This window comes from Hyperolius riggenbachi, chromosome 5 (assembly GCF_040937935.1).
Source record: "Hyperolius riggenbachi isolate aHypRig1 chromosome 5, aHypRig1.pri, whole genome shotgun sequence".
In the NCBI taxonomy this organism is placed as follows: Eukaryota; Metazoa; Chordata; class Amphibia; order Anura; family Hyperoliidae; genus Hyperolius; species Hyperolius riggenbachi.
The window spans coordinates 359,024,620-359,046,711 of NC_090650.1; the positions used below are offsets into that span (position 1 = coordinate 359,024,620).

General features: G+C 43.7%; 1 protein-coding gene across 2 annotated transcripts in view; it reads right to left on the reverse strand.

The window, feature by feature from the left end:
• The window catches only part of NCOA2 (nuclear receptor coactivator 2), a 372,516-nt gene that overhangs the window by 286,794 nt on the left and 63,630 nt on the right, over nt 1-22,092 (reverse strand). For both annotated transcript variants that reach the window (XM_068237481.1, XM_068237482.1), the window contains exon 2: nt 8,806-8,879. The gene's annotated coding sequence lies outside the window, so the exon portion shown is untranslated. The remainder of the gene's footprint in view (nt 1-8,805; nt 8,880-22,092) is intronic.

The window sequence follows — 22,092 nt, forward strand, 5'->3', positions numbered from 1 at the left end:
CAGCAGATCAGGTGTGTCTATTTCTGACATTATTGTCAGATCTGACAAGATTAGCTGCGTGTTTGTTTCTGGTGTTATTCAGACACTACTGAGGCCAAATAGATCAGCAGGGCTGCCAGGCAACTAGTATTGTTTAAAAAGGAAATAAACATGGCAGCCTTCATATTCTTCTAACTTCAGTTGTCCAGAAGTTCAGATGCAAACTGTGGAACTGTTACAACTGGAATGGTTATTTAAAAAAAAAAAAAAAAAAACTGTGATAAGTGATATGTACAGCAAATCTGAGATTTTACATTTTTAACTACTTCCATCCAGTGAGACAGACGCAGTGTAGCATATCGTTTTGCTCCCTTTACCACGATCCATATACTATTTTCATAGTAATGTAATGTATTGTGTTATCTTTTTCATGAGCATCACATTCTCTACTCTATTATTATAATTGATCAAGTAGACCATCATCATTTTCTATCAGAGGGACCGGGCCTTTGCTGCATTTGGAATATTTGGGAGTGGGGGTTCGAATGGATAGACCTGCCTTGTCAGGGAACCTGTTATTACCCCGTTGGTCTTTACCTTGCATTAGCTTATTATCTTACACTAGGCGACCAAAGCCCGTTTAAAAACGGGCTCTAGGCCAGTCCTCGCTGCAGCATCACAGCGCGTATCCGTCACGCGGCCGCACATACACGGCCTGCCAATTGGCCCCGTCCTCCATCCTGTCCCAACGGCTGTCAGTGCTTGACATGCACAGTAGCGCAAAAGCACTGATACACGGACAGGACAAGGGACACTTGCAAATTATTATATAGGATATTTTTACAATATACATACATTTAACCAAACACCATTTGAGAACTATTAATGTTGGATATCAAATATGCCTTAAAGTGGACCTAAACTCTTGCACAGGACACAAGCACAGAGAAATCTACCCTGTTTGTGTTTGGAGAAGAACCTGTCAAACGCCCCCTCATCTGCAAGTAATCACAAGTGTAATTTGATCTCTCAGCTGTGTCAGCTCAGAAATTCGACAGACACCGCTAATATGTAAACACAGGAGGTTAACCCTTTCTCTGCTTCCTTGAAAGCAGGAAGTGGACACACTGAAGATTTATTGCAGATCTGTAAGCAAGAAACGTTTTTCTTTAAAGGCTCATAGACACGTCATAATTTTCTGACGACAAATCGGGCGTGTGTACGGTCGGTCCTTCACCTGACAAGACTGGATTTGAACAATACGCGGATCCATCAAAACCTTGTCTTCTCAGGTGAACGACCGACCATACACACGCCAGATTTGACGTCAAAACGACCGGAAATTCAAACATCCAAATGACCTGTCGTTTGGAAAAAATCTGACGTGTGTATGCACCTTAAAGGCTATTACGCTGTTACTTATCTTTTAGAGCAGAGAGGGAGTTCTGAGTTCAGGTCTGCTTTAAAGGCAGACTACCATAGTTTTACAAACAGCCACTAAATGGTTAGCAAAGTGGAAGTTCATGCAACTTGTTTTTTCGTCTTGTGTAATACAGTTCAGCCTCGTACTCATCTTAGATTGTTCTCGGCTGAGGTGGCGCACGACATCACAGTTGCGCCGCATGCTTGACAGAAGCCCAGCGGTAATGCAGACGATGCATGGGAACCATGGCAGGAGACAGCGGACAGGTAAGTATTAAATGCATGGGCGGGGCACATTCACAGTAGAGGAAACCGCCCCATGGGTTCTGTGGTGTTCGTTGCTCATCCTGATATTGCATGCCGTTACCACCGTGCACCTGATCAACCACATCGGCCTGACATCTAGCATCATGTTCAATCGGTACAGTCATCCAATTGCGGGCTGAAATTGGTCCAATCAATCAGGCATGTACAGTGGGTTGCAAAAGTATTCGGGCCCCCTTGAAGTTTTCCACATTACTGCCACAAACATGCATCAATTTTATTGGAATTCCACGTGAAAGACCAATACAAAGTGGTGTACACGTGAGAAGTGGAACGAAAATCATACATGATTCCAAACATTTTTTACAAATAAATAACTGCAAAGTGGGGTGTGCGTAATTATTCGGCCCCCTGAGTCAATACTTTGTAGAACCACCTTTTGCTGCAATTACAACTGCCAGTCTTTTAGGGTATGTCTCTACCAGCTTTGCACATCTAGAGATTGAAATCCTTGCCCATTCTTCTTTGCAGAACAGCTCCAGCTCAGTCAGATTAGATGGACAGCGTTTGTGAACAGCAGTTTTCAGATCTTGCCACAGATTCTCAATTGGATTTAGATCTGGACTTTGACTGGGCCATTTTAACACATAGATATGTTTTGTTTTAAACCATTCAATTGTCTTTTGCAGTCTCCAAGAGGTTTTCTTCCAAGTTTGCCCTGTATTTGGCTCCATCCATCTTCCCATCAACTCTGACCAGCTTCCCTGTCCCTGCTGAAGAGATGCACCCCCCGCGCATGATGCTGTCACCACCATGTTTGACAGTGGGGATGGTGTGTTCAGAGTGATGTGCAGTGTTAGTTTTCCGCCACACATAGCGTTTTGCATTTTGGCCAAAAAGTTCCATTTTGGTCTCATCTGACCAGAGCACCTTCTTCCACATGGTTGCTGTGTCCCCCACATGGCTTGTGGCAAACTGCAAACAGGACTTCTTATGCTTTCTCTTAACAATGCCTTTCTTCTTGCCACTCTTCCATAAAGGCCAACTTTGTACAGTGCATGACTAATAGTTGTCCTATGGACAGAGTCTCCCACCTGAGCTGTAGATCTCTGCAGCTTGTCCAGAGTCACCATGGGCCTCTTGACTGCATTTCTGATCAGCGCTCTCCTTTTTTCGGCCTGTGAGTTTAGGTGGATGGCCTTGTCTTGGTAGGTTTACAGTTATGCCATACCCCTTCCATTTCTGAATGATCACTTGAACAGTGCTCCGTGGGAAGTTCAAGGCTTTGGAAATCTTTTTGTAGCCTAAGCCTGCTTTAAATTTCTCAATAACTTGATCCCTGGCCTGTCTTGTGTGTTCTTTGGACTTCACGGTGTTGTTGCTCCCAATATTCTCTTAGACAACCTCTGAGGCCCTCACAGAGCAGCTGTATTTGTACTGACATTAGATTACACACAGGTGCACTCTATTTTGTCATTAGCACTCATCAGGCAATGTCTATAGGTAAGTGACTGCACTCAGATCAAAGGGGGCCGAAAAATTTTGCACACCTCACTTTGCAGTTATTTATTTGTAAAAAATGTTTGGAATCATGTATGATTTTCGTTCCACTTCTCATGTGTACACCACTTTGTGTTGGTCTTTCATGTGGAATTCCAATAAAGTTGATAAGTGTTTGTGGCAGTAATATGACAAAATGTGGAAAACTTCAAGGGGGCCGAATACTTTTGCAACCCACTGTATAAGGCAGTACTGATTTGCATCCAAATCAATAATTATCAAATTGGATGTTCAATTGGCTGCCAAGTCGAGGATTTAGCATTACAAAAAAAACCAAAAAAAACTTGTTCCAGTATTTTTTTAGTATAAAATGTATTCTCCACCCAATCATTACCAGCTCAATCTGCATTCCAGCAGGCAAAGTGTTGGATGAAGATGCAGACCGGATATGGATTCATATGAATCCACTATCTGCCTCTCCTGGATCTCACTAATCTATGCTTCCTGTGTGAGGGAAAACAAGTGGAGGCTGACTAACAGGGAGTGTCGCCACATTCCTCTGACATAACATGCTGACAGAGGAGCACTTCATGCTTGCGCTCAGCACTCCACAGATTAAATAATAAAGAGGCATTTATTACTCACAACTGGACTTCCACAACCATCAGCTGACAACTGATAATAGCAGGAAGGTGAAACTGGTTTTATATCAGAGGGCAGGTATCTACTATGCCCCCTGCTCTGTGAAAGGCCCAGTGCACCCCAAAACCTCTAGAAAATCTGCAAAACGCTAGAGGTTTTTGAAGCAGATTTCAGAGCAATTCTAGGCATGTTTTCTAATCATGCCTAGCGTTTTTTGGAGCGTTTTTGTGTAGCAGATTACAAATATTGTTACAGTAAAGCTGTTACTAAACAGCTTCTGTAACAAAAACGCCTGGAAAACCGTTCTGATCTAGCGTTCTTCAGAGCGGTTTTCCACCTATACTGTAACATTGAGGCAGAAACGCCTCAGAAATCTAAAAAAAATTCTGCAGCCCCCCAGTTTGTGTTTGAACCATCCCGTTCACTTTCATTAGCCAAGCGTTTTTCCCCCTGCAAGAGTTTTAAAAAGGGCTTCAGAACCACTCTGGTGTGCACCAGTCCTAACAAATGTTTTCCCTGCACTGTGTAACAAATGCTTTCTAAACCCCAGAACCTTTAAAGAGAACCCGAGGTGGGAATTTATGGCACAGAGGCTGGTTATGCACAGTAACACCAGCATCTGTTGCCCCCTGGTGTGCCTCCATGTCCCCCCTGCTCCCGCTATAGCCCCCTTAGTGCTGGCGACACGCAGCGTGTCGCCAGCACAATATTTACCTAAGCGATGTATGTCAGCGCCGCTCCCCCACATCGGCGCTACCCGCCGCGTCACTTAAACAGGTGAGATCTAGTTTCCATAGTTTGTTCACAGGGTCTGCCTTTAAAATGTACCTGAATCCTTATTAAAAATAAACAGGTCCCCATGTAGCTTTACTACTAGGCATTCTAGACACCATACGAATACCAATTTCCTGAAGTACATGGGTAAACAATGGCCCCAGTACTGTTTTGAAAGCAGGAAGCTGTGCCCCAGAAACCAAATGCTACTCCTCCCATCCCTGCCCAGCTAATAACACAGCTCCCCACCCACGAGGATGTATCAGTCAAGTCCCATCAGTCAAGTTATAGAATGTGGCAGCCTTTCAGTTTTGGTTCTTGGAAACAATGGTCAGTCTTATAAAGATTGTCTATAAACCCTTTCGGGACCAGGTGGCTCTGTGCCCTTAAAAAGGACAGGTCCAGGACAGGGAATTAAAAAAAAATTAAAATTACTTACCAGGGGCTTCATCCAGGTCAGCATCTTCTGCGCCTGCATGAGGCGGCGCCACTCACGTGGTCTGGAGCGTTCTGCGCAGGCGCACTATAGTGCCTGCGCAGAACACTCCCAGCTACTGGAGCACGAGCAGCACTGCCACGCGCTCGTGCAGAAGATGCTGACCTAGAGAGGTCGGCAACGGAGGGGATCCTGGGACACTGGAGCTGCGGCAAGGGACCTATCGACTGCCAGGGGCTGGATGAAGCCCTAGGTAAGTAGATTTTTTTTTAATGTCCTTGGATGCATCCTTAACTATTTGACATTCCTGGACGTGAAACTCACGTCCAGGAAGCCATGTGCGCTCCTGCGCGTCCACGCGGCCGATCGCGCGCGTGCACGCGCGCTCCCGGCCGGCGGTTTGTTAGCCAGTGAATCAGTGAATCGGGCAACGGTGCCCGATCACTGATTCCTCTCCCCCGCAGAAAAAGCGACAGCTTCTCTCGGAAGCTACGCTTTTTCTGCTTCCTATGTCGCTCTAAGCGTACGTGGTACGCTTAGAGTGACGTCACTGTAAACAACTCATGGCTGCCATCTTGTGGCCAAAAAGTAAACTACATCTAAATGTTAAATAAAAATAAAAATACACATATATTTACAAAAAAAATACAATTTCAATCCCACCCTCCCAAAAATACCCACATAAAATGTTTAATTAAAAAAAAACAAAAACATTACAATTAAAAAAAAAAAAAAACACAAATATTTACCTAAGGGTCTAAACTTTTTAAATATCTATGTAAAGATGAAATATTTCTTTTTTTTTTTTTATTATAAGCTTGTAAATAGTGATGAATGCAAAACGGAAAAAATGCACTTTTATTTCCAAATAAAATATTGTCGCCATACATTGTGATAGGGACATAATTTAAATGGTGTAATAAACGGGACAAATGGGCATATACAATACGTGGGTTTTAATTATGGAGGCATGTATTATTTTAAAACTATAATTGCCGAAAGGTGAGAAATAATGATTTGTTTCCGTTTTCTTCTTATTCTTCCTTTTAAAATGCATTTACAGTAAAGTGGCTCTTAGTAAAATGTACCCCCCAAAGAAAGCCTAATTGGTGGCGGAAAAAACAAGATATAGATCAGTTCATTGTGATAAGTAGTAATAAAGTTATAGGCTAATGAATGGGAGGTGAACATTGTTCGGATGCATGAAGCGAAAAACGACTGAATGCGAACTGGTTAAAGGATCAGAGCTGTCCTTTCCCTATTATGAACTGCAATCACTGTGACCGTTGAGGCCATACATCCTGTGCGATGATCTGTGTATTTCGGTTTACTTTCTGAGGTGCATTAAACGTGGAAGACCTGGACTGGAGGAGTCAGAAAAAGGTTGCACTTTTTGGACTGTGAGGCAGCGCATTTGTTATTAATGTCTGATAATCACTGTGATTGGCTCACAGTAATCACAGGGTCAGGAGCCCTTGAAGTTGGCTCCTGATCGAAATGTGGAAGCTGTGCTGTCACTGAGACAGCAGATGAACGGGTGCAATGACAGAACAGCCTCGCTAACAGCGAGGATGGCGCGAGTACGCAGCAGTGAATAGCTGGATTCCATATCCTGTTAATAATAATAATAATATAATAATAATAATAATATATAATAATATAATAATAATATATAATAATAATAATAATAATATTATAATAATAATAATCTGAACATTTATATAGCGCTTTTCTCCTGTCGGACTCAAAGCGCTCAAGAGCTGCAGCCACTGGGACACGCTCAGGAGGCCACCCTGCAGTGTAAGGGAGTCTTGCCTTGAACTCCTTACTGAATAGGAACTCACCCTAGCCAGGATTCGAACCCTGGTCTCCCATGTCAAAGGCAGAGCCCTTAACAAGTACTCTATTCAGTCACTGTTGGAGCCGTGCAGCCACCAATAGGATGTAGATTCCAACTATGACGGTACAGAAGCAGTTAAAGCCCCATGCACAAGCTCAATCAATGTCGGGCGTATCCCAGGGCCAAGGCTGTGCAGACATGTTCTGTTCTTTGCGGGAATGGGGAAGGGTGAGGGCCATCATAGGACTGAAGTCATGTAGCGAGGAGGGGAACAATGCTCTCAGCCCTCGCTCGACCGCAGTGATCCGCCAGAACAGCTCGCTGGCTGAGTGAGCGAGAGGGGCCCGGCCCGGGGCTGCTATACTCATGCCTCTCGTCAGAGGCGGTTGCCATACTCATGCCTATCGGTCAGCTGGGTAGAGTTTCATCTGGCGTGTGTGTGAAGCTTTATAAAACAAAAACAAAAAACATTTTTGTCTGGAGACGCAGTACGACCAATCCTGAAACTTACTCATGTCTGCTTAAAGGATCAGAGCTGTCCTTTCCCTATTATGAACTGCAATCACTGTGACCGTTGAGGCCATACATCCTGTGCGATAATCTGTGTATTTCGGTTTACTTTCTGAGGTGCATTAAACGTGGAAGACCTGGACTGGAGGAGTCAGAAAAAGGTTGCACTTTTTGGACTGTGAGGCAGCGCATTTGTTATTAATGTCTGATAATCACTGTGATTGGCTCACAGTAATCACAGGGTCAGGAGCCCTTGAAGTTGGCTCCTGATCGAAATGTGGAAGCTGTGCTGTCACTGAGACAGCAGATGAACGGGTGCAATGACAGAACAGCCTCGCTAACAGCGAGGATGGCGCGAGTACGCAGCAGTGAATAGCTGGATTCCATATCCTGTTAATAATAATAATAATATAATAATAATAATAATATATAATAATATAATAATAATATATAATAATAATAATAATATTATAATAATAATAATAATAATAATCTGAACATTTATATAGCGCTTTTCTCCTGTCGGACTCAAAGCGCTCAAGAGCTGCAGCCACTGGGACACGCTCAGGAGGCCACCCTGCAGTGTAAGGGAGTCTTGCCTTGAACTCCTTACTGAATAGGAACTCACCCTAGCCAGGATTCGAACCCTGGTCTCCCATGTCAAAGGCAGAGCCCTTAACCAGTACTCTATTCAGTCACTGTTGGAGCCGTGCAGCCACCAATAGGATGTAGATTCCAACTATGACGGTACAGAAGCAGTTAAAGCCCCATGCACAAGCTCAATCAATGTCGGGCGTATCCCAGGGCCAAGGCTGTGCAGACATGTTCTGTTCTTTGCGGGAATGGGGAAGGGTGAGGGCCATCATAGGACTGAAGTCATGTAGCGAGGAGGGGAACAATGCTCTCAGCCCTCGCTCGACCGCAGTGATCCGCCAGAACAGCTCGCTGGCTGAGTGAGCGAGAGGGGCCCGGCCCGGGGCTGCTATACTCATGCCTCTCGTCAGAGGCGGTTGCCATACTCATGCCTATCGGTCAGCTGGGTAGAGTTTCATCTGGCGTGTGTGTGAAGCTTTATAAAACAAAAACAAAAAACATTTTTGTCTGGAGACGCAGTACGACCAATCCTGAAACTTACTCATGTCTGCTTAAAGAACTTCAACATTTTCTAAAAAAAATATTTCAAAAACAAAATATGAGTTAACAGACGTCAGCATAAGTTGTGAAAACGCAAGCATTCTAGTCATTTAAAATCTTAGAAGGACCCCATCGGCACAGCTGCTGCCACTTGCACCAGATCATCGAGCGCTGCAAGCTCTGTAGATTTGGCCTTGGAATCTGTTCCTAGATGTCAGTAAAGACATCCAATAACACACAATGAATACCTGGATCAACCTGGATCCTGTTACAGAAGACAAACAAGCAATGAAAAAAGACATACCTGTAAACTTTCCTGAGACTTTGACAAGTATCCTTGAATCTGGCAAATAACTTGATATCCAATTAGGATAACACCTTTGAAAAAACAGCGAAATGGTACAAAGTATGAGAACCACATATCACATTACTATTAAAAACACAATACACAGGAGAAAAAAAAAAAAGATGCAATAGACAAAGCACTACACAAGTCTGAACAGGCAATATTTCATACAGCACAAGTAAAACAATTGCTATACACAGGAGCCTCTTAAATACAGCAACTGAAAGCATATTAACCTTGGGGGAGTCGGATCCGAGCTCAAAAACTAACTATAACAAGTGACTTGTCTATATATCTTAGCTAAAGTTTAGACAGTTTAAAAAGCATATCTAGCTGCAAACAGTTTCAAAAGTTTATGATTATTTATTCCTGTGACACAATGAGGGTAGCCATGTTTTGTTTGTCACATTGTCACAGGCTGAGGGCTGAAGATGCCATCAGCTTGCCTGTGTGTAAATTCAGTCCCCTCTCCTCCCCTCTGCCTCTAAAAAAATCAATGGCTAGTAACCTCCTCCTGCCCAGACTGAGCTCCCATAAGCTCTTGCTACAGTGCCGAGGCTCTGTGAAAAGCTGTGGGCGAGGCTTGTTTAGTTTATAGGGAATTAAGTGTATTAAAACAAAACAAAAAAGTATTTGGCTTGAGGAATGCCCTATAAACTATATGAAAGGAACACAATCATGCAATGAGTAAAAGTTTATCTCAGATCCACTTTAAAGAGGAACTCCAGTGAAAATAAAGTAATAAAAAAAGGGCTTCATTTTCACAATTATTATGTATAAATGATGTAGTCAGTGTTTGCCCATTGTAAAATCTTTTAAAACCCTGATTTACATTCTGACATTTATCACATGGTGACGTTTTTACTGCTGGCACGTGATGTAGCTGCTGCATGCTTATTTTGGCAGTTGGAAACAGCTGTAAACAACTATTTCCCACAATGCAACAAGGTTCACAGACAGGAAACTGCCAGGAGTATCATGGTTCTCAGTGTTTCTTGCGGGAGGGTTTTCACCACAATATCAGTCAGTATATTCTCCAATAGCGACAGCACCAGTGGAATGCGACGTGCAATGATCAACCCTGGAGTGCACAGGGTAACTAAATCAGATAAGATCTCAGGATCTGCACCGTCTAAAATCAGTTTTATTTAAAGCTCTTTAAAATCCATAACAAGCATCATTCAGTGTGGCCGGGTCACCATGACGCACGGCATTTCAGAGATACAGTTGTATCTCTGAAACGCCGTGCGTCATGGTGACCCGGCCACACTGAATGATGCTTGTTAGGGATTTTAAAGAGCTTTAAATAAAACTGATTTTAGACAGTGCAGATCCTGAGATCTTACCACAATATCAGTCATACAGCGCCCCCTGATGATCTGTTTGTGAAAAGGAATAGATTTCTCATGTAAAAGGTGGTATCAGCTACTGATTCGAATAAAGTTCAATTCTTGGTCGGAGTTTCTCTTTAAGCACAGCCAAGACCATAAGCAGCCTTAGCTGAATACTCACCTTGCAACGACAAGCGCTTCTGGATCCATCTTCCGGGCGGCGGGCCCAAACGAGAGTTGTAACGATCGCGGTAATTTGTGCGGGAGTCATCAGGGATCTTAAGGTTCATACCTACTACATGATTTTTCCAATAAACGCCGATTTGAGCGATGAGTGATCGTTTCCGCAATCTCTTGACGTGGGTGCAGGCACGCAATTTCATGAACGATGCTTAGCAACACGCGGTGATAACAGCCGTCACGGCAGATCTTTAAGAACCTTGTCGACTCCTGTGCAAAGTGCTGAGATCCCTTGAACGCTTGTTCGCACTCTTCGTGTGCTGTTGCGTATACCCGCCGCCAGGAAAGCTGGATCGAGGAGCATTTGTCACTGTGGAACATTGCTGGGATCCATCTTCCTGGGTCACGAGGTGAGCATTCAGCTCAAAAAATCCCATCCGGTGTGGCGGTCCTCATCTCTGCGCGTTGCTAAGCGTCGTTCACATAATCATGCACCTGTACCCACGACGCGAGTTTGTGGAAACAATTGCTCAAAAAAAGAAAATTGCAATAACTACTTGGGGACATAATTACGAAGAGGTCTTTGTGTCCTCCTAATAGGTAGACTGGAGGAGAGCACAGGAACGTCAGGCTGGAAAGCGGACCTGCAAGGCTCTATGCTATCCAGAGCCTTCCTTCTACTAACACAAGTGTCACGGCTGAAGTGAGTTCATAGCGAACTCACCTGAACTCAGAACTTCCTCTCTGCTCTAAAAGATAAGCAACAGCATAGTAACTTTTAAAGAAAAACATTTCTTTGTTACAACGGATACAGAATCCTGCAATAACTCTGCAGGGTATGTAGGTCTACTTCCTGCTTTCATGGAAACAGACATAGGGTTGACATCCTGTGTTTACAAATTAGCTGCTCTGCCATGGCAGAGCAGATTCCTCAGCTGACAGAACAAATTACAGTGGTGATTAGTCACAGATGAGGGGGAATTAGATGGCCTAAACTTCATGAATACATACAGGGTGCATTTCTCTAAGTTTTCCTTCTGTCCTGTGCAAGAGTTCAGGTCCACTTCGGCGGAGCGTGTGCCCATAGTGCAATACCTTACTACACTATTCACAACGAGCATAGTTTCTGAAACGAAGTTTTACTGCCTAACATTAGCCCTAGAATGCTGTAGAAACATCAGACTGTCCGCTGAAGTGATGTACAAGTGCTGTAGAATATTGCGTGAAATAACACTCCTGACGCCAATGTTATTACATTGACACATAAAACACAAGGTTGCACCACTGATCTGTACCACTCCTGCGATAACACTGAACACAACACAAGGCTCTGCTTTCAGTTTTCTCTGATGCCACCTTTATCTTCTCTGTCTTTTCATTCTTAGAAAACTTTCATTTCTACAGAATGACACACATTCATCTCTGCAGTTCATGTAACTCATTACTGAGGATATAATTCATAGTATATCGCATCCAACACCAGAGATTCTGAACTGTGCTTCTCATTCTCTGCAATATTTATGCAGACCTAACACCGCAACACTCTTCACTGCTGTCAAGTTTCCATTCAAGCCTTTATGGAAATTTCAAGTACACAAGCACTTTGCATAGGATTTTCAAACAAGACGAGGCGTCGTCATCACTTCAAAATTCAGAAGCCGTCAGCAGATATGTCCTTAACAACACAAGTAGTTATGCTTATTGGCAGTGACGTAGCTGAGGAGCTGTGGGCAAGTTTAACATTGGGGCCCACCAAGCACTCTATACATAACAATTGATATGGCGCACCAAAACCAATCAAGGACAACCACAGTGTCAGGGGTGCAAGAAGGGGATGGGACACTGTGTGTGTTAAGTGAAGTCATTTCTGCCCTTTACTTTTTTTCTTGTCTCCTCCAATCGCTGAGTCGCCTCAGCCTTGCTTGTAAACACAAGTGAGTAGGGGATTAGGTTTCAGATAAGCAGCTGGCAGGGAAATAAAGGGAAGAGGAGGAATAGATTATAAGAACCCCCAGCATGCAATTCTTTGGAAACGACTACTAAATGGCCAGTGCGCCTTAAGTATGTGATAACTCCAAATCATAACAGCAGAAAAAGTTTTGAATGCAGGATTAGCACCTTTATCACTTAATACACTCAGACCAGTTGCTGTTGAAATTTGATTTTTATGGTGACGATACCGCTTTAATGATCACTACTATTCAAATCAACTATAGAAGTGAATAGGGTGGGCCCTCGGGGCCCCTCTAGCCCAAGGGCCCCGATGCGGTGACTACCTCTGCACCCCCTATTGCTACGCCACTGCTTACTGGGTCAGGTCTTCCTAGAAATCAGAATATTAAACCTTGTGATAAAGTGGACCTGAACTCTTGCACAGGACAAAAGGAAAACAGAGAAATGCGCCCTGTATGTATTTAGAGAGTTTAGCCTGTCTAATTCCCTCTCATCTGTGACTAACCACAAATTGTAACTCCGAACTTTCAGCGATGTCAGCTCTGGAATCTCAGCAGTCCCGGCAGAGCAGATAATTTGTAAACACAGGATGTTAACCCTATGTCTGCTTCCATGAAAGCAGGAAGCAGATACTGCAGATTTATTGCAGGATTTGTATCAGTTGTAACAAAGAAAGGTTTTTCTTTAAAGGTTATTATGCTGTTGCTTATATTTAGAGCAGAGAGGAAGTGCTGAGTTCAGGTCCGCATTAAACAAACCCTTTACACCCCCCTCCTGGATGGACCAAGTATGGTAAGCGATCTGGCATCAGATGAAACCAAGTGCATAATCCTGTGAGCACAGCCTGTCAGGCCTGGACATCACAGAAACCCCATTGGCCATCACAGTCATAATGGCCTGACCTCACTGGCAGATTTGATTACTTCTATTGGATCTGTCAGTGATCTATTGACTCTTCAGTAAATGATAAAACTTCTCATCAATTTCATACACGTAATGGATTAAAAGTGGAGAATTCACATATGTAAATGACAGTTTCTCTCTAGTTGGGGGACAAGTCAACTAGAGTGCAACTCTCACGGATAACTAACTAGAGCCATAAAGCTCTTGCCTGGCAGAGAACAACTTTTGACTGCAGCTAATAAGTTATAAAAAAGTTAAATAGTATATAGATTGTGGCTCTGGAACACAAATGGATCTGATGTGAACTTGTACACATTGCATAATTGTGTTCCTTTCCTATTGTTTATAGGGCATGCCTCAAGCCAAATACTTTTTTGTTTTTGTTTTAATACTCTAATTCCCTATAAACTAAATAAGCCACGCCCACAGGTTCAGAGAGCCTTGGCAGTAGCAAGGGCTCATGGGAGCTCAGTCTGTGCAGGAGGAGGGGGAGGTGTTACTAGCCATTGATTTCAGAGGCAGAGGGGAGAAGGGAGGAGGAGAGGGGATTAGGCTGATGGCTCAAGATACAGATAAGCCTGTCTCTATGTAATGTTTACAAACATGGCTGCTGTCATTGTATCACAGGAATAAATAATCATATTCTATTAAAACTGTTTGCAGCTAGATTTGCTGTATAAACCATCTAAACTTTAGATAATATATGTAGACAAGTTACTTGTTATAGTTAGTTTTTCAACTCTGATCCACTTTAAGTCAAGTTCACACATCCAATCTTGATTGGCCATTTTTACCATTCTCATGTAGTATGAGAGCCCACCCACACCATCTGTTCAATGTATTCAAAATCTGCTGCTCTTCATACTACATGGAAGTGGTAAAATTTGGCAATCAAAATTGGATGTGTGAATGCACCTCAACAGCTTTCGGACCCAGTGAGTTGAAATCTACACGATTTGTGGCCACTAATCCCTGCAAGGGCGTAGATTTCAACTATTCCCTGCCACGGACTCACGTCAAACCGGTCACTTGTTACGCCTGTGAAGTCCCCAACTACTGCATGTGCACAGTCTCAGCTGTGTACACCCCCAACCGCGCTGCAGTATACGGGAGCATTTTGTGCGACTGCAGTTAGCTAAGACTGTAACTGCATTTGTGCAGAACGCTCTCAGCCATGAAAACAAGATTGGGGTGCTCGTTGCCTGCACCTCTCATGCACAGTGGTCTACAACATAGCTGGATTGCTCACTCCACAGCTGCGCAGCGGAGGGGCTGGAACATCACAGACATGGGCATGGAGGAAGCCCGGGGTAATTATAAATACTTCTGTTTTGAATGTCTCAGGTGAGAATCTGGTTTACATACAGGAGAGGCTGGTAACAAGAGCTTAACCTTCCTGGCAGTAACCCCGACCTACACTCGGAGTAGCCGCCGCAAAAGATTTCTCTGCCCAGAAAGGGATTTTTTTTGCATAAAACTCATTGTAAACCTTGTAGCTAGCACTTGGCTAGCTACCACTGTCCCCCAAGTCCCTCCACTCTTTTTCGATCGCCGCTGTTGTGTATGTACATGTACCCCCCCCCCCCCCCGACAATCCCACGATGGCGCAGCCTTTCCAATCAGCTCCAGGATTTGCTATGGGGAGGATCGGGATTGCGCATGACGTCGATGGCGTCATCTCCGATCGTCCCCATAGCAATGACTGTAAGCTCATTGGGGAGGCTGTGGCTCTTGCGGGATCGCGGCAATCGGGGGGGGGGGGGGATCAGAAGGGTGCGGTGGGGCTTGGGGGACAATGGTAGCTAGCCTAGTGCTAGCTACAAGGTTTACAACAACCTCTATTAAAAAAAATACCTCCCGCAGACGCAGCCTCAGAAACTGTGTCCCGCCAGGAGGGTTGGGACCCACATGCACACTGGTTATCTGCTGCTCATTACAGGCTGATAGAACTGGGAGGTTGGGTCTCGTATAGCTGCAGTGAGAAATCTATACCATTTTCCTCCTTTATTTTTCGAAGTTGAACATGTTATGCACATTGGTAAACTTCTGCTCTGTGGTTAATGAGCTGGAAGACTTGAGCAAAATCAGATACAGAGTTGAATGTCACACTTGAGATAAATCTCATGCTAGCATGATGAATCAAGTACTTAGTATGGTGTAAAAACAGGCGGTAATTTATGAGCTGGTTATAGCAGCTTTACTAAACTTTAGAGCATTCGGTTGGGTACATGTCTAATGCATATATATTTTTTTTTTATTTTTAAAGGTGAAAAAAGTAAGCAATTAAAATCTGACAGAAACAACAGGACTGGTCCAACTACTCAAGGGGGATTATCAGAGTTCCGTTTTTAAAAGCAATTCCAGAGCAGCAGTTGCCACTAACTGCCAAAACAGTGTGCACGTTTGGCTGGCTATCTTACCATTTTGGAAGTTAGACAGGGACAGCCATTCAGGAAATGCTTTTTGAAAGGGGGGAAAAAAACCCAAGAAACCCCCATGAGGAGATGGACCAGTCTAAAACCTGTTTTGTCAGATTTTAACGGCTTACTTTTTTTTTTTTTTTTTTCAGTAGTGGTCTTTAAAAGTTGTAAGGTGCATAAACTTTCTCTGTAGCCACTTGGCCAACTAAACAGAGAACTTGATAATTTACAGCTTCAAAGGCAGGGCCACGGAATAGGTTGGTGCTTTATAAATCAATAATAAAAAGTACCCCTAAACTGGGGTTTTCTTAAAATACTTTATTTCTCTTCCATCTCTAGTGCTGTGGCATGTGTCACCACCCTATACTCGCACTCCAGTGCCCCATGTGGCCCCCTCTCTGCTCAGCCATAATTTCCTACTGAGCAGAACATTGATTATGGGCGGGGAGGAAGTGGCAGTTCCCCCTCCTCTCTGCCTGTCCTTAGGAACGCTCTTCACTTGTTGCTTATGGTTCTACTATGCTGTACTGCACACAGCATAATTACCTTTACAGCAAAACATTTCTTTGTTACAGCTGATCCATATCCTGCAATAAATCTGCAATTCGTCTACTTCCTGCTTTCATGGAAGCAGACATATTGTGAACATCCTGTGTTTACAAATGAACAGTCAAGCTGACACAGCTGAGGGATCAACTTACAACTTGTGATTAGTCACAGATGAGGGGGAATTTGACAGGCATAGCTATCTAAATACATACAGAGTGCATTTCTCTGTTTGCCTTCTGTCCAGTGCAAGTTCAGGTCCACTTTAAATATGGAAGGGCATAGTGTGAGGAGTTAGCAGCGATAGTTACGCCACACTTTAAATAACAAAAGCAATAGATGTAATTTTCAGACTTTAGGGGTAATAACGCACTTCTGTGTTTGCCTCCTGTGTGTATTTTTATAATTTGGTTCGCCAACAAGACAAACTGCTGCTTCACTTGACAGGAAAAAGGGGGTTAATAATGTCACCGAGCTCAACAATCCATTCTTACAGCCCGCAATATTCCCGTAATATATTGACCTTGGAATTAGTTTCACTGCGACTCTGAAAAGTTGAATTATTTGCTTTGCTCTGATTAATGATTAATTAATGTCTTCAGCTCTTGCTAGCTAATGCAAGCTTGAAGGCTTTGGGAGAGATAAAACCTCTTTCGCTAATTAGCCCTGAAACCCAATTAAAAGCTCCATTGTAGGGGAGACTTGGAGCAAATTCAGAATTTGTTTCGTTTGCCGACTGCGTGTTTAAAGGTCTCACTTCCCCAACGAGACTGTCTACTTTCGCGGGACATTCGTCCACTTTGGGATCATTAAATTGAATGCAGGTTATACAGACCGATTTACTTCAACACTGCCGGACCCCCTCCCCCCCCCCTTTACATATGTTAACCCAAGACTCTAAAGCCACTACCTTCTAACAAATCCATTAAAGAGTCTCTGAGCCAGCAGCATTTGGCTCTGTGCCTCTACAATTAGTCACTAGCAATTACGAGCGCTCTCTTCTCTTGCAGAATCTTCATTTAATTTACATTAAAAGCGGTTTCTCATCAACATATCAATAACCCTCATTTTATTCCCTATTTTCCTTTGAAAACTTTGCCATATGTTTCGGGCATGCTGAAATGAGCTCTCTCCATTTTCAGAACTGGTTACGGCAGTTTTACTTTCGCTTCTGTCCGCTGATTGCTTGTAAATTGCTAAAAATAATTGTAAGCGGCGGGGCGGGAGGAGCACATTATCGAGAGGTACTTTACGGGACGCTGACTGAAAGTCAAGAGGAATGTTTATATTATTAAACGGAACCTGGGATCGACAGCTGTACAAAAGGTGATGGAAATATGGGAACGTCATCTTGAGCCTGATAGGAAGGAAGGACCTATACCTCACCCTTGTATGGAAAAACAGTGATGTCACCATATAGTGAGAACTCAAACCAGAGGATTTATTTCTCAAGTAATCCAAGTAAAAAAAGTCAAATTCTAATTTTCTTCAAATCAACCCAATAAAATATAACATGGAACAGAAGGTCTACTCAAGGTCAAACTCGGCTCTGTGGGACCTCTAGAACTGGAACGTTACAAAACAACCAGGATGTTTAAAACAAGTTCAAAATACAAGCAGCAACTTTCTGTACTTTATTATAAACTCTCTCTCTAAACATCAGGGCTGGACAAATACGAGGAGACAGGGTCCCTTAAAGTGGACCTGAACTCATGCACAGGACCCAAAGAAAACAAAGACCTCATTCCCCTCGTCTGTGACTAATCACAACTGTAATTTGATCTCTCAGCTGTGTCAGCACAGGAATCTCAGCAGTCCTCAGCACAGAAGCTAATTTGTAAACACAGGATGTTAACCCTATGTCTGCTTCCATAAAAACAGGAAGTAGACACACTGCAGATTTATGGCAGGATTTCTATCAGATGCAACAAACATTTGTTGCAGCTGAGAGAAATCCTGCAACAAAATCTGCTGTTGCTTATCTTTCAGAGCATAGAGGAAGTTCTGAGTTCAGGTCCACTTTAAAATTACAGTAACTTTCTAATGCTGGGAATACACCGTAAGTTTTTTGGGCAGATAGATGCTCGATAGATAATTTCCGACAGGTCCGATGTGATGTCGATTGTTTTCCTGATAGATTTTGCTCTGCAAAGTGTGCAAATATTTAACAGGTTTGTTTGCACTGAGCAAAGGTGTTTGGCACAAACTGATCATTAGATTGTGGGAGGGCTGCATGGGGGTGGGCTGCATTGTTGCACCTTGGTTTGCATACATTGCACACGAGCTGCATACCGCTGCAAGCTTGCAGGGGGTGCTGGGTAGGCTTGTGCAATAGGAAAAGTGGCTGCAGAGGTCAGTTTTTATAGTCCATGTGTTGTCAAGATCAGTTTTCTCATTGCCTCCCATGTAGTGCTTCAGCCTCTGTTTCCGTTCCGCTGTCCGGGAGGGGAAAAAGCAAGAAACTCGCAATCCATTCAGCGGAGCGTGCGGAACAGTTCCATTCGAACGAACCAATGTGAACAGATCCATTGTCATCCATTCCATTATGATCCGCTAACGGACTGTTTTTTGTGCCATGATTTTCGATATGGAAAATGTAAAGTTTTCCACATTGGACATACAGCAGTGACTAGTATATGCCGAGCATTAGGCAATTAGACATTGTAAGTTCATGTGAGACAAGACCTTCATGCCTTTTGTACCGTTGCCTCTCCTCGCATTACAGCTGCTTTAATACACCTGCATGACTCATGTTATTCTACAGAATCTGTATAGACCAAACAAAGTGACCGATCTGGACTCAAATGACCTAACTGTGTATGTACACAAATCTACACCTATATGCAAAGGGCACAGATACTCGTAATTAGCATGAGCTATTTTCCTGCAATCTATTTCCCTATAACACATGGAATGTTGCAATCACAAGTCATGTGTGAGGTATTCTTACATTAGCTAAAGAAATGAAGAAAGGCCATAATAATACACGAGGGGGACCCTGGCTTAGACAACCTGTCAGGCGCTCAACCATTATAACCAATTTCCAAACTGACAATATTACAGATGTGAATGCTGAATTATATAGTTATTCTTGGTTTCTGATCTTCAGTTCCTAGCAAGTTCCGGTTGCTTTCCTGCTGGAAAGCAGATACCCAGCAACCTCATTATTGAACCAGAACTCCTAGGAGTGTGGAAGGGGATAAAAAGGACCAAAAAGCCCTCTTACTAAAATGCTATGGAAAATAGAAGTAAGCCTTCTTAAAATACAAAGGTATTTGTGCTACCTTCTGGTTTAATAAGGCAAACTTCTGTACTATATCCACCTGTAGTTTGCACATACACACAAGCGTAACCTGTGCGTTACGGAAAGCTTTTCTGCCACTTTCAAATGCCACAGTTCATTGGTCATTTCCATTCAGTCAGCAGAAAACACTCCAAATCCTAGTCCAACCTCATCATTTGGTACGTTTGTTTATCAGAGCTAGAGTAAATATTGGCTCGTGTGTACTAGGTCAAGGATCATGAGGCTCTCTAGCTGTACATGAGTGAATGGGGGGGGGGGCTTGCATTCAGCAAATGAATGATCACTCCACGGTCAGAAATCAAAATTTGCAAACATTCACTGCCCAATCCGATCATACTCATCATCAGCCATCAGATGCATCACTGGGAGATTCAATCAAGTGATAACATCTGCCAATAAGGCCACTGGAAACAGTCAATAAGATTCCAAGAATGGAGTTGATGCAAGTTTGAAGTTCATTTTATGTAGATTTATGCAGCTACTGTACTCTGTCTAATCCAGAGATGCATAAATCATAGAATATGGAACAATTAATCAACATTATTAGTATCTTATTATCCATCTATAATGATCACTTTATCACCAAGCAATATTACACTTAAAAGGACAACTGAAAGTGAGGACTATATGGATGCTGCCATATTTATTTCCTTTTAAACAATACCAGTTGCCTGGCGACCTGCTGATCTATTTGGCTACAGTAGTGTCTTAACACCAGAAACAAGCATGCTGCTAATCTTGTCAGATCTGAAAATAATGACAGAAATACCTGATCTGCTGCATGCTTATTCTGGGTCTGTGGCTTAAAGTATTAGAGGCAGAGAATCAGCAGGACAGCCAGGCAACTGGTATTGCTTAACCTCCTTGGCGGTAACTCCGTGTGTGACTCGGGGTAAGCCGCCGGAGGGTGCCGCTCAGGCCCTGCTGGGCCGATTTACATAATTTTTTTTTCAAACACGCAGCTAGCACTTTGCTAGCTGCGTGTTTGGTCTGATCGCCGCCGCCGATGCGCCGCTACTCGCCGCGGAAACAGGCGTACCCCCCCTCCCCGCATACCCCTTGCGCAGCCTGGCCAATCGCGGCCAGGCTGCTCTATGGGGTGGATCGGGATTCCCTGTGACGTCACGACATCGGCGACGTCGATGACGTCACTCCGTTCGTTTCCATGGCGACGGGGGATTTCCTTATGGGCAAGCGGTGACGGCGGCGATCGGTAGGTACGGGGGGGGGGGGGGGGGGGACGCCGCAGGGAGGGGGGAAGCATGTAGCTAGCGCTAGGCTAGCTACATGCTAAAAAAAACCCAATAATTTGAAAAAAAAACCTCCCGCGGCCGCGCAGCCGCATTTATCATACCGCCAGGGAGGTTAAAAGGAAATAAATATGGCAGCCTCCACATACCGCTCGAGACAGTTGTCCTTTAAAAGTAGAGATTTCCCACACTTAACATTCTAGCTTGAAGCTTCTTGTTCCCACCCACAGTTCGGGTTAGGGCAGTATCTTGAACCTCAAGGTGCCCATCGACAATTCAGTCTTCTTGATTGTACAATTTTACCACATCTGTGTAATATGAGGGAGTGCCTAAAAAGTATTTAATGAACATTTTGGTAAGAGTGTATGACCAAGATTGCATTGTTGCTAGGCCTCTTTACATAAATTAAAAGTGGTTTGCCAGAGTTCTCCCCGGGGTCTTTTAGCCGGGTGCTCAACCCGGCTAGATCTGGTGAGCACCCGGCTGTCATTGGCTCACCTACTCCTGGGCTGTAAGCAGAATTGAGCAGAGAAGCGCTCGCCTGCATTCTCTCATCGCACCACACCCGGGTACCTTTTCATGTCACCCGGCTGGGAAAAAAATTCTGGGGAGAACACTGGTATCTAACCGTATTTCAATGACCATCAGGACAGTTCCATGACTTGTCAATACAGCGTGAACTTATGTTGGAATCCTTATGCTTTTCAGTGGATACATACAGTATCTCACAGAACTTCCAACATTCTGGGATGAGAAAGATGGACAAAATTGTGTGCAAACATATCTACGCAAAAGACATTCCCCAACGTGGCCTTCTATCCCGGGACCCAGCACGGCCTCCCGGACCTCAGTACGGCCTCCTGTCCCAAACCCCAGTGTGGCCTCCATTCCCGGATCTCAGTACGGTCTCATGTCCAAAAAGAAGGGCAGTTGTGGGCTATATAATAGCAGAAAAGGTGCACAATTGTAAAATCTGCCTCTCCCAGTGGTTATTCAACTGAACAGCACAAAGCTTCTGCCGAGGGCTGTGGAGTCGGATTCGAGGAGTTGGAGCAATTTTGGGTAACTGGAGTTGGAAGTTTCATAAACTGAAGAGCCGGATGATTTTCGTATAGACCTCACACAGCCCTGCTTCTGCCCCTCCAATATTGTATAGAGAACCTGTAAATTGGATCTTAAAGGTAGCACTAAAATATATTGTTCTCCCTCTTACCCACTTAAAGCAGCTTCATGGTTTCTATCCAATGATCATGCCTGGAACTGGCACTACAACGATCATGTCACTTTGTACTTATGCACAATAACTGTTGCCCTTAATGATCACACATCAGTCACTATGGTGAGGGGGGAGGTTACCG